Raw genomic sequence first — 12,170 nt, forward strand, 5'->3', positions numbered from 1 at the left:
TCTCTCTCTCTCTCTCTCTCTCTCTCTCTCTCTCTCTCTCTCACACACACACACACACACACACACACACACACACACACACACACAGGCCTCTTTCGTGTTCTCACTTTTCATTGCCAATTTCTTTGCTCTGTCATGTTTGCTCACCTGGGCAGATGCCAGTAAACACCCAAGGTGATCCCCCAGAGCAAAAGCAGGATGCCAGTGGAGCCAGGAGACCTTCCCTGGAGAGTGCCTTCTTGGGATTCCTGGAGGAGAACTGTCTCCTGGAATAAAAGTGGGGAGGCTGTCTGCCACAGGAATAACTGTGAAGGAGGACTCAGCAAAGAAATCTGAGAAAGACCACATCCAAGTCTCTGTCTTCAGGTGCTCTAAAATCATACACCTTTTCCTGTATTGTCTCCATTTTCTATGATGCTTCCATGTTACAAATATACAAAAACAAAAACGAATTTTACAAATATGACCCAAAACCCCACCAAAGAGAAATAATCACTGCTAGACAACTGGTGTATGTTGTTTCACTCTATTTACTAAACATATACACACTTGCATTACATTCGCAGGCAAATACACACGCACATGTTTTCAACTGCGATCATGCCATAAATAATTTTGTTGTCAGCATTTGCCACTTAATATTATGTTATGCACCTTTCCCCATAAACTGGAAACATAGTAAAGTATAGTTTTGCATCTAGCATCTTTTATTTACCAGTGTGTTGTAGCCATTTCCCCACTGGTTAGTTTTCAAACCATAATTTAAATGGGGACATCACTGAAATGTTAAACTGTTTCCCTATCGTTGATTACACAGGTTAGTAGCAGATTTTGTTCTCTTGAAGGATGCTGCTGTGAGAACCCATCGCTGTAAGTCTTCCCTCAGATAAGAGTGTGGCTTTAGGTTGGATTCTCAGCAGTAGCTTGCCAGAGGAGAGCTTTCTGCTAAATGGTCTTCTCCAAAGAGTTCACTGATTTCCATTCCCACCAGCATGGCATGGCAGTGATACTTCACCCAGGCTCTTTAGCACTGAATATTATTTTCCTTTTTGTTTGTTTGTTTGTGTTGGCCAGTATGATAAGTGAAGATTTGGTATTCCTTTTTCATTTACTTTGCTGCAGACTTTCAGGAGTTCACAGTACTCGGCGACAGCCCCCCTGCTATCCTCGGTGTGTTTCACCACTGACTGGCTCCTCTCCCAGTGGCTGGATGAACGCCAGGTGTGCTGGACGCTCTCAGGCAGTGCCTAGCGTTTGCGAGCATCCTGGAACCTGCTGGGTCCCGTCCAGCGTCTGCACATCTTAATGCCCCTTCGAGGGCTCTTGATTCCATTTTGTGCTCTCCAGCTAAGTCACTGCTGTCTCCTTGGCTCAAGCCCCCTCTGTCCTTCACCTGGACCTTTGCAATACTTCCTTACCCAGGTGCCCACATCCGTCCTGGCTCTCAGAGCAGCTTTCTCCTTCCAGCTTCCCAATCGTCTGTCTAAAACACAAATCTGATTGCATTTATGACCTGCTGCAGCTGGTAATATTTCCCATTGCCTTAGGGATAAGATGAATCTTCATGTGGCCTCATGGTCCTGCACAATCAGGTGCCCCTTCCCTTCTCACTCCACCCTCCCCCAAACCCAGCCACCATGCCACCCCTCCTCCCCCACCATGCCCCTCCCCTCCCCACCATGCCCCTCTTAACCAGTTAAGATGAGGTCATCCCAGAGCAGGGAGGGCCTAATCCAATATGACTGATGCCCTTATGAGAAGAGGAAACAGACCCTTAGAGGGAAGTCGGCCATGTGGAAATAGGGCAGAGATTGGAGTGATGTTCCTACCACCCCAGGAATGCCGAGGACTCCCCACAGCTACTAGAAGCTGGGAGGGGCCCTCAGAGCCTCCAGAAGGAGCCAATTCTGCCAATACCTTAAGTCTGGACTTCTGGCCACCTGAACTGTGAGAGAACACATTTCTCTTGTTTCCAGCCACCCAGTTGGTGGTTATTTGTTACGGTAGCCATAAGACTCTCACAGTGTCGTCCCTTAAAAGGCCACATACGCATATCTGGGGGCAAGAAGGCCATGACTGTGCTGGGGTCCTGAAGGTGCCATGCTGGGAGGGGGTGGCCACCAGAACTGGGGCAGGAGGGCCCCTCTCTGGAGCTCCTACAAGAAGAAAGAAACAAAAACCCAGCCGGTCAAGAGTAGAAGGTTGCCCGGGTCACTGGGGCCCCAGGGCCACTTCCTTCCAGAATGCCAGGGTCTGTCCACTGTCTCCAGGACGTTGGGACCCCAGCCTGTGAGACCAGGTCTGCTTGTTCCCTCTTGAACACTGGAGCTGGCCTGGGTCAGGCTGCAGGCCGGGGGAGAAGGACAAAGCTCGTCACCTCCAGAGCCCCCCCCCCAGAGCGGGGACAGGCGGGCACCTTTCTGTCTTCAGGCATTTATATTCACAGGCATTTAAAGGGCCCATTGCAGAAATACACATTTAACTGCCACACTCAGTGTGCTTTATTGCCCATGGAGGCCCTTTGTAATATCCTCTGGAAATTCATATTAAAGGAGATTTCAAACCCCAATGACTGACTCGCAGCCCTTATGGTCCCTGTCTGCGAGCAGGCTTTATTTAATAACAAAGTGTCTTATTTAAAGTCGGGCCTGTGGATGAGATAGCCCAGGGAGGTGCTAGCATTTGGGGAAGGCAATATTACATGTATTATTGGCCGAAATAAACGCTGTGCCTCTGTCGGGCCAATTTCCCTTTTATGTTCTGGGTGCTTAAAAACCCTTAGAAGACTCTCGTATATTTTCTAGCAAAAGCATGTCGCAGATTTCTTCCTCTTTTGAAAACCTGGAAGTCTATGTAAATCATGTCCTGAAGCAGCCCCTCAAGCTTAAAACGGAAATAATGCACATTTAGGTAGAAAGACGTGTTCTCTTAACTTAGTGCAAGACTGTACTAAGGAGATGGGGGTGAGCAGGCAGACCGTGCCCAGTGGGAATTGGAGGATTGCCTGGATGTGGGAAAACTCCCGCACATCCAGTGTCAGAAGTATCGAGAGGCGGGGGAGAAAAGCAGTTTCCTCTTACAATATGGAAGGAAGAATAGTGGGGAAGCGAAAAAGAGTTTCTAAACTGTTCCTATGACCCTGCCGTGAAACCCTGGTGCTATGGACAGATCCGTATCTCTCCAAATTCATACGATGAAGCCCTAACCCCTAGTGTGAACTTGGAGATGGGACCTCTGAGGAAGGAATTAAGGTAAACTGAAGTCATAAGAGTGGGGCCCTAACCCAGTAGGATCAGTGTCCTTATAAGAAGAGACACCAGAGGGCTCTCCCCCCACCCACCTCTGCCCCCTCCCCTCACCATGTGAGGACACAGTGAGAAAGCAGCCCTCTACAAGCCAGAAAGAAAGTTCTCACCGGGAAGGGAATCTACCAGCACCTTGATCTTGGACTTCCAGCCTCCAGACCCATGAGAAATAAACGTCTGTTTTTTAAGCTGCTGGTCTGCGGCATTTTGTTATGGCAACGCGAGCAGACTGAGACACCAGGTCAGGCCCACAGCTCCCCTTCCTGGTGTCCACTTACGGAACCCTGGCTTTAATCTTGACCCACATGGTACACATGGCTATCCTTGGATCCTGCAGCAAACAGAGGCCCCCAGTAGACAAAGATGGCGGGAAGGGATTTCATGATTCAGGCCTAGCTTAGCATATCCTGGAACCTCTGTTTCTCCTTTCATCTCTATACATTTTCTCCCCTGTTTGATTTAATACAAGAGAAGGCTGACATCCAGTAAATGCCCTTTCATCCCTCTAAGAGGAGTTTATTTAAGCCCAGAGAGTCAAAAAGTCAACAAGGAAGGAAGCAGAACCAAAAGGGCATGAGGGCTGCCGGACTCTTTCTACATTTCATGTAATTATGCAGGAAAGCAATGCCCTGGGCTTAGGCCTCAGTAGGTCCTGAATAGTTAATAAAGCCTGTGATTCACCCTCCTTTGGCTACAGTTTAAAAATGCAGAATATGTTCAATGACAGTGACCCCCTTGACCTACTCACCAGGAAAAAATGAAAACAAGGTAAATGTAATAGAAACTCCTGCTAAGGCACAGGTTTTCCTTGTTCTGAGCCCAGATCTTTGAGCTCTTGTGTGCTCAGCACTCTTTGATGAGAGTCTTACAGATGATGGGGGTCTGGGATCCATCTGGACCCTGTAGCATCTCACCCATTGGGACCGAGCCCATGGGGCAGGTGTGGTTTAGTGCTTTACCTGCAGGGAAGACAATGGTTAACATCAGTAATGCCATCTTAATACCAAGGCCAGGACACAGGATTGCCTGAGCACAGGACTCTAGGACATAATAAAAAGTATATTTCATGTTTGTCCTTGGTTCCTGACAAGCACTTCAGATACCTTTGGACTCTCCTAAGTAATAGGAGTTTTTGTTATGCTAATGAGGTGATGCAGGTGTGCCCCTGGATAGTTTCAGGGTAGGGACTGGTCACCAGAAAGACCAACTAAGTGAGTAAAGGATTGGGGCTTTGAATCAGCTAGACTTCCAGGAGGAAAAAGTGTCTGGGGATCAGGTTTAATCACGCAGACGATGATTTAATCAATCTCATCTATGTAATGAAACTTCAGTCAAACCTATGGACACCCAGACTCTGTGAAGCTTCCTAGTTGATGAACACATTGATGCACCAGTTGGGGGACACACCTGGACTCCCTGGGGAGAGTGTCCAGAAGCTCTGAGCTCCATCCCCAGACCTTGCCCTCTGGGCTGCTTTATTATGCTTATTCCTCTGTGTATCCTTTATGATACAACTGCAGCACAGTGCTTTCTTGAGTTCTGCCACTAGTGAATTATTAAGCCTCCTCTGAGGAGGGTTCTCAGAAGCCCGTGAACTCATAGCCAGTCGGTCAGAGGAGCAGGTGGACTGCGGACCCTCCTGGAAGCTGCATTTGAAGTGGGGAAACCCAGCCCTTCATCCGTGGGGTCTGATGCTAAGTTGGGTGGTTGGAGTGGGAACTATATTACAGTCCACCCAGTAGGGGTGGGAAGAGTACAGACTCAGAGAACAAAGGGAGAAAGATAGCTCTGTGGGCATAAAACACAGAAGGGCTTGACTTCTCTGAGGGGCTACTGCCCTTTCCATTCAGGGGTCTTCGGTCTGCAGAGAGGATGGCGTTGCCTCTCTGCCATTTAGGAAATCATCGGCCATCGCGTTTCTCCCTTGTCTGAGCCGTGCTGTTAAAGGGCAGGAAAGTCTTCAAACCACTGTCACAAAGACAGTCCTGGAAAACCACTTCTGCCGCTGAAGGCAGCTGGCGGGGAGAAGAAAGACGGTCTGCGTGTCCACCAGCCAGTGGTCCTCACGGAGCTGGCCTTGGGGGCTGAGAGCCTGGATGACACTTGTTCCTGGGAATTTGGGAGTGCAGACAATAAGTGCTTGCCTGAGGATTTCTTGTTGAATTTTAAAGAACACAATCCACACACACACACACACACACACACACACACACACAGCACAAGGGCAGGTCGCTGCTTCAAGCTGGGCTCACCCCTCGGTGAAGCCCAAGAGGGGAATGGGAGGGGGTCTTATTCCTGACAGCCACTTACTGACACACAGGATAGTGGTTAAGCCTGTGACGTTGGAACCAGGCAGCTTTGAATCCAAGCTCTGCTCTTTCATTGCCAGTGAACTTGGGCTCGCCTCCAAACCTCAGGTGCCGCCATGTCTATATCACTATAATGAAGTCAGTAACGATATCTCCTAGTAAGTAGTGCTGTTTCCAAGACTGGATAAGATGACACAAGAAACTTCCTAGAACTGGCCTGACATATAGTAAGTGCCCACTAAATGAGTTACTTGCTTTGTTTTTGTATTTAAATTGGGAAACCCAGATGGCCGCACAGCTCTGCAACCTCAGCTTTCAGCTCCAGAACTTGTAACCGAAATATCGAACACGCCGGGAGAGAGCAGAGAGCCCTGGGAAATGGGCCGCCAGCTGCCGGCAGGAGACACTGAGAGCATCCATCAATTTTATTCCCTCTCCAAATTCTTGCACAAACACTCCCCATTACGCACCTGCCATTCAAGCTGCAAGGCGATATTTACAGGTCCAATAAAAGCCGACAGAAGTGGAGGCCATGGCCACAGGTACCGACTTAACCAGCTTCCTAGCAGTTCCCCACTCCCCCTCTGGTTATCGGCCTCGAAGCCCAGGCAGCTTTCTCACTTGACATTTTCCCTCTGGGCACAGACAGCTTCTATGGACAAGCAGCCACTGAGGATTCCTGAAACATGGCCCAGGGTGCCCAGTTCATGAATTCCTTCATTGTCACCAGGGAGGGAACATCTAACTCTTTTCTACACCAATAAATTCTGTGTCTGATTTATCTTCCATCAGGCCAACCTTAATACAAAAACCCTCCATGAATCATAAATCCGTCATCCATCAAGAAAAAGCAGTACCAGGAAATCAAAAAGTCCTCATTAGCAAAGATGGAATGAGTCCTCACGCCCTCCACTTGGTCAAACAGACCATCTACAGTCAGATCATTGTCCTAAGGGGCACGAAGCGGTCTTGGGTCAGCCTCCTGAATCTAAATTGGCTAGCAATGGGCTTGTGATAACCGGGGCACCTGGGGTGGCTCAGAAGCTCAACTATCAACACAGGAAGATGGGTAAGGAGGCGCCTGAGACCTGGCGGGCTAGAGAGAGCCTGGATACACAGCATGGGAGCTTGACAGGCTCTCCACGTGGGTCCTGCAACCTCACAGCTCAAAGAGCGTGGCCCCCTTGCTGTGCTGGGTACCTGTGTTAGAGAAGGCCTGGTCCAGGGGGCACCCCAGTGGGATTTGCACTCCCCTGGGAGTGGACCAGAGAAATCCCAGCAAAACACTTCCCTGGGGACCTGGAAGAAAGATGCCAGCTGTGGTCCAGGCAAGAGGTCCCATCTTTGCGAATTTCCCCCAGAAGTCATGGACCACTTCTTGGAAGCAGTTTCCATGACAACAAATCTTCACATTGGTCTTGTGGAATTAGACCAAGACATCCAGGCTGATTGTGGGGAAGGATGAGTGAGGAGTCCCTGGCTTACCTGTGAGACTCATAGTGAACTCAAAATGCAGATTCCAAGTGGAGAGTGCCAGCCCAGTTTTCAGGCCTGGTGGGATTGTCTGCCAGACCTAGGACCCTTTGAAGAGTAGCCCCTGCATGTTGGGCAAATTCAGTCCTGTTCATTTAAAAAGTGAGTTTTGTTCTTGTCTTGGAGTCTCCCTGCTTCCAATACCAGCTCACAAAGGTTTGGGAAGTCCAGTTTTCTCTTTCATATTTCAAAATGCATAATTGTTTATCATGAAATCTCAGCAGCTCCATTTACACTAATAAAAGGAAGTCAGTCACACCTGATACTAGAATCCTGAAGAAGTTATTATTTGTGGTTACAGGTATATGCACACCTGAGGGATCACGGCCCCTGTGAGGGTTTTGTGATCTACCTTTCAAAAATGTAATATAAAATGTTTAAGGTGTACGGTATGAGGCTTTGATACATGTATATACTGTGAAATGTTTACCACATAAGGTTAGCTAGCACCTCCGGCCCCTCACATAATGACCCTTTTATTTTTATTGTTTGGAATGAGAACATTTAAGATCTTCTCTTTCAGCAACTTTCAAGTATATAATACTTGAAAGTATTATTAACTATAATCACTATGCTGCACCTCAGATCCCGAGAACATTTTCATCTTATAACTGGAAATTTGTACCTTTTAACCAACATCTCCTCAATTTCCCCACCCCCTCAGCCCCTGGTAACTACCACTCTACTCTCTGTTTCTATGAATTCAGCTCTTTTATTCCATGTATAAGTGATATACAGTATTTCTCTTTCTCTGTCTGACTTATTTCACTTAGCATAATGCCCTCCAAGTCCATGCATGTTGCTGCAGATGGCAGAATTTCCTTCTTTTTATGGCTGAATATTTTCTACCATATATAGAGACCACATTTTCCTTATCCATTCATCCCTTGATAGACACTTAGGTTGTTCCTTTATCTTGGCTATTGTGAATAGTGCTGTAGTGAACTTGGGGGTGCATGTATCTCTTTGAGATAGTGACTTTGGTTCCTTCATATAAATACCCAGAAGTGGGATTGCTGGACCAAATGTCTATTCTTTTTACGTGGATTCTTACCCCGGGGGTGCCACCCTGAATGCCCATGGTGATGAGCACAGTTTTTGGTGGGGAGGATCTCCATCTTTCACTGGACTATAAAAGGACCTTGTTGTTGAGATTTTTGGTGAATGTAGCTGACGGAAGTGATGTGTGAAGCACTTGTTCACAGGTTAAAAATAATAAAGATGAGCAACAGGCGTTTACTGTGTAGCACAGGGAATTATATCCAATATCTTTTAATAACCTATAATGGACTATAACCTGCAAAAATACTGAATCACTGTGCTGTACACCTGAAACTAATGCAATGTTGTAAATCAACTATACTTCAATAAAAAACTAAATTAAAAATTAATAATAATAACAAAGAAATAGCTGAATACCACCCAAGGCCCAAGGCGGAAAGGAACATCACAGGTGAGAAATGAGGAAGGAAGTCCAAGGGAACGAGGAGAGAGGGTGAGAGGGTTCCTCTCAGGGGCGTTGAGACCAGGGCCTCAGGGCCGAGCATTTGACATCCTCAGGGAGCAGCGAAGTCTTTGTGCTCTGGGGACATGAGAGGGGCTCCCGAGTTTGCCCTGGAGCTGGGCAGCCTGCCACCCCTGGGGAGGATGAGGAAGGTGCTGGGCCTGTACAGTAGCTGGAAAAGTATCACCAACAAACACTGAGACCCCCAGACTGTGGTCACACATGGCGTGGTGTTCACATGAACACTTGGCTCTGTTGCAGGAAAATTAATAAAACTTTCTGTCTGAGCATGCAAAGGGTTTATTTGTGTCACACAAGCAGCAGTAGGGCAGGGGTGGCCATGGCAGGTCATCGAGAGCCTGGCAGGATAAGGGACCTGCTCACAGACATCCCCTCGCCCACCCCTGCTGTCCAGGTCTGGGTGGCCCAACCAGCACCAGCTGATGACAGCCTGGGAATGAGCATTTTTGCCTGGGCTGATTACCAGTCAATCCCAACCAGGCTTCTGCTGGTAAAGAGGACAGAGGGAGATCCCAGCAGCCCCACGAGACCCCAAGGGAAACATCTTTGGGAAGAGGAGTGCCCAGTTCAAGACCAGAGCCCGTGGGACCAACAACCACCAAATCGGCACCTCAGGAAGTGGAGGTGACTAAAAGGGGAAAGAGATTCTAGAACAATTTATAATTTCTGGAGGATATAAGAAGTGGGGAGGACCCAAGAAAGTATGCAAAAATAACAACAGGCTGATTAGCCACAGACTAGATGTTACTTCTGGAAAGAGACACTAGAAGACAGAGTGACACAGCTGAGAGAGTTAATGAGCAAGGAAGTTAGAGATGGCAGCTCAGACACAGAGTAACAGAACCTGCTAAGAAATGGGGAAGACAGGATGAGAGACTCCTGCATTTATCTAAAAATATATGAAGGAGAGAAAGCGTTTGAAGAAAAAATGGCTGCCAGTTTTTCAAAAGTGAAGGAAAACGTGAGAACTCAGATTTTGAAAATACAAAAATTCCCAAGCAAAATAGATAAGACAAATCCACACATGCACACTTTAGAGTAAATCTATGGAACCTCATTGATCAAGAGAAAATTGTAAAATCCTCAGATCTTTGTAGATAAAGGGAAAATCTTAAACTTTACCAGAGGAAAGAAGAAAAAAAAACAAAAACGCAAAAGAACAGTAATAATATTGGAAAGAAGACATCTCACTAGCAGCATAAATGATGGAATGCAATGTTTTAAAACACTGAAGGAAGCAACTCACCTAAATATTTTACATCCATTTATCTGCCCTTCAGACAATCTCAGACATAGATTGAAAGAATTTACTGTTCATTGTTTGCTACTGAGCAACCTTTTTTGAAAGAAGTGTTAAAGGATATACTTCAACGAGTAGGAAACTAAACCCAAAAGGAAGAAGTAAGAAAGCAAGAAAATCTATGTAAATAGAGTTGTGAACACATTGGTAGCTCTAAATAAACAATGATATCTAAAGAAAAACTTGGAGGATTTAAAAACAAGATGAAACTGAAATACTAGCCAACACAAACATGAAATGGGATGTGGAGAAAGTTTGGCATTGAAGTCGTCTAACTCTTGGTGACATATAGAAATGTTGTTTAATGGTATTAGGCTTTGTTAACAGGCATGTTAGCATTTAAAATTAGTAACCACTAAAAAATGAGAATAAAAAGCAGTAGAAAGTGTATGTACAAAACCAATAGAGATGGGAGAAAAGAGAATTAAAGGAAACTATATCTACACGATAGGAGATTTGAAAGGAAAAGATGAAAGAAAATTACTGTTTTAAATAATTTCAGTGGTATACAGTCATCCTTAAAATGTGTTAAACAGGTTTTTATTGTTTTGTTTTTTTAATATATCCCCTATTTTTAACAATTTGTCCCAAATTCCTGGCCCACTCCTATCCCTTAAAATGATTCTAAAGTGGGAGGGAGTAAGCAGCGGTTATTTTGTTGTCTAAAGCAACCAAATGTCAGCCTTCATGAATCCCCGTCCCCTGCCATGCCAGGGGGCCACCCTGACCCACCCAGCTGCCCTGATTTCAACATCACCCCCTGTGGCTTGGCTCTTTGGTCTGTGTATTGACTCAGCCTCAGGTTTTATTAATGACTACAAGAATGCTTCGTTTCAATAAATGTCTCCTAAGTGCCAGCCGTGTTCACATGGCAACAGTTTTTTAATGGCTAACTGACCAGTGGAAATATTTTCCCATCTTAAGGATGAGAAAACTGAGGTTCGCAAAGGATTTGCAAGGCTGGTAAGTAGTCATGCAGCCTGATTCCTCCCAGCTTTTGGACTCCAGTTCTGTTTCTCTCTTTTCATTACACTCCAGCTAATATCTCAAATGAAATCCCTGTGGGTTGCCCTCGGCAGAAGGACAAGGGCATCTGATGGTGAAGCTGAATCTGGCCTCTGTACTCTGACACCGAATTAAATCTCTGAGACAGAGTTTTGGGTGAAGTAGAAAAGAATAGCTTTATTTGCTTTGCCAGGCAAAGGGGGCCACAGTGGGTTAATGCCCTCAGAACTGTGTGACCTGACCTGGAGGAGGTAGTGAGGAGTTTTCTAGTCATGGTTCAAAGAGGGCGAGATCAGCTCGTGGACATTCTTCTGATTAGTTGGTGATGAGGTAAGTGGGAGTCAACATCATCAAGCTGCTGGTTCCAACCAGTCTGGGGTTTACCTGCTGTGGGCAGCATGTAGTTAACTTCTTCCACCTGGTGTGGGTTCCAGTATCTACAAAACAGCTCAAAGGTATTGTTACATGTAACCCTTCAGGGGGAACCAGGACCCTGTCCCAAGGCTGCACTATTGTTTCTTGACTGCCCCTCCCTTGTCTCTGCATCCCCTCCCTTTCCTGATTAGCTCCTGTATGAACTGCCCCTTGGAACGAAGGTCATGGAGGCTGAACGAAGCCTATTTCCTGCAATCAAGAAATGGGGGACACAGAAAGGCTTTTGTGCCCAGGAGCCCCGCAGTATCCTGCTCAGTTCCACTGGGATACCAGGCAATGATGGAGAAGCGTGGCTTGCTTTTCCTGGAGCAGAAGCAGGAGTGGTGTTGCACGGTTTCTCCTGGAATTCCACACATGGTCCTTCCCAGTCACTTGGGAGATGTCTGGCAGAAACAGGCAAAGTCTGCCCAGAAAACTCTCCTGGATGCCAGCAGACACAGGAGGGAACGTCTTGAAGTAAGAGCTGCATGATCCTAGCATGTCTGCATGAAATATGAGCCCAAGGAGGGGGGCAGGGGAAGGGGCAGAGAGTGAAGTTTGGGCCTGTAGTCTCAGAGCCCGGCATCCATGGACATGGGAGCCCTGCAGAGGCAAGTCCTGTGGAAACAGTTGCTATTGTCGGCTGCTATGAAGACGTGGATTCCTGGCTTGGGAATATCCACCAATATCCACAGGTCTGCAGGAATGACCTGTCAGAGGGGGAACAGATTGTGGCCGGCTGTGGCTGACAAGGTCCCTGGGGTCCTTGCCTTGTCTTT

General features: G+C 46.8%; 1 long non-coding RNA gene across 1 annotated transcript; it reads right to left on the reverse strand.

Moving 5' to 3' along the window:
- Positions 1-1,913: 1,913 nt before the first annotated feature.
- On the reverse strand, positions 1,914-7,719 carry LOC113622446 (uncharacterized). The gene is made up of 3 exons (XR_003433515.1): positions 7,709-7,719; positions 2,477-2,482; positions 1,914-2,015 (listed from the first exon to the last, which is right to left on the reverse strand). It is a non-coding gene; the product is annotated as an uncharacterized LOC113622446 (long non-coding RNA).
- Between the last annotated feature and the right edge of the window lie 4,451 nt (positions 7,720-12,170).

This window comes from Aethalodelphis obliquidens, unplaced genomic scaffold, assembly GCF_003676395.1.
Source record: "Aethalodelphis obliquidens isolate GAN/ISIS:26980383/991018 unplaced genomic scaffold, ASM367639v1 scaffold9, whole genome shotgun sequence".
Classification (NCBI taxonomy): Eukaryota; Metazoa; Chordata; class Mammalia; order Artiodactyla; family Delphinidae; genus Aethalodelphis; species Aethalodelphis obliquidens.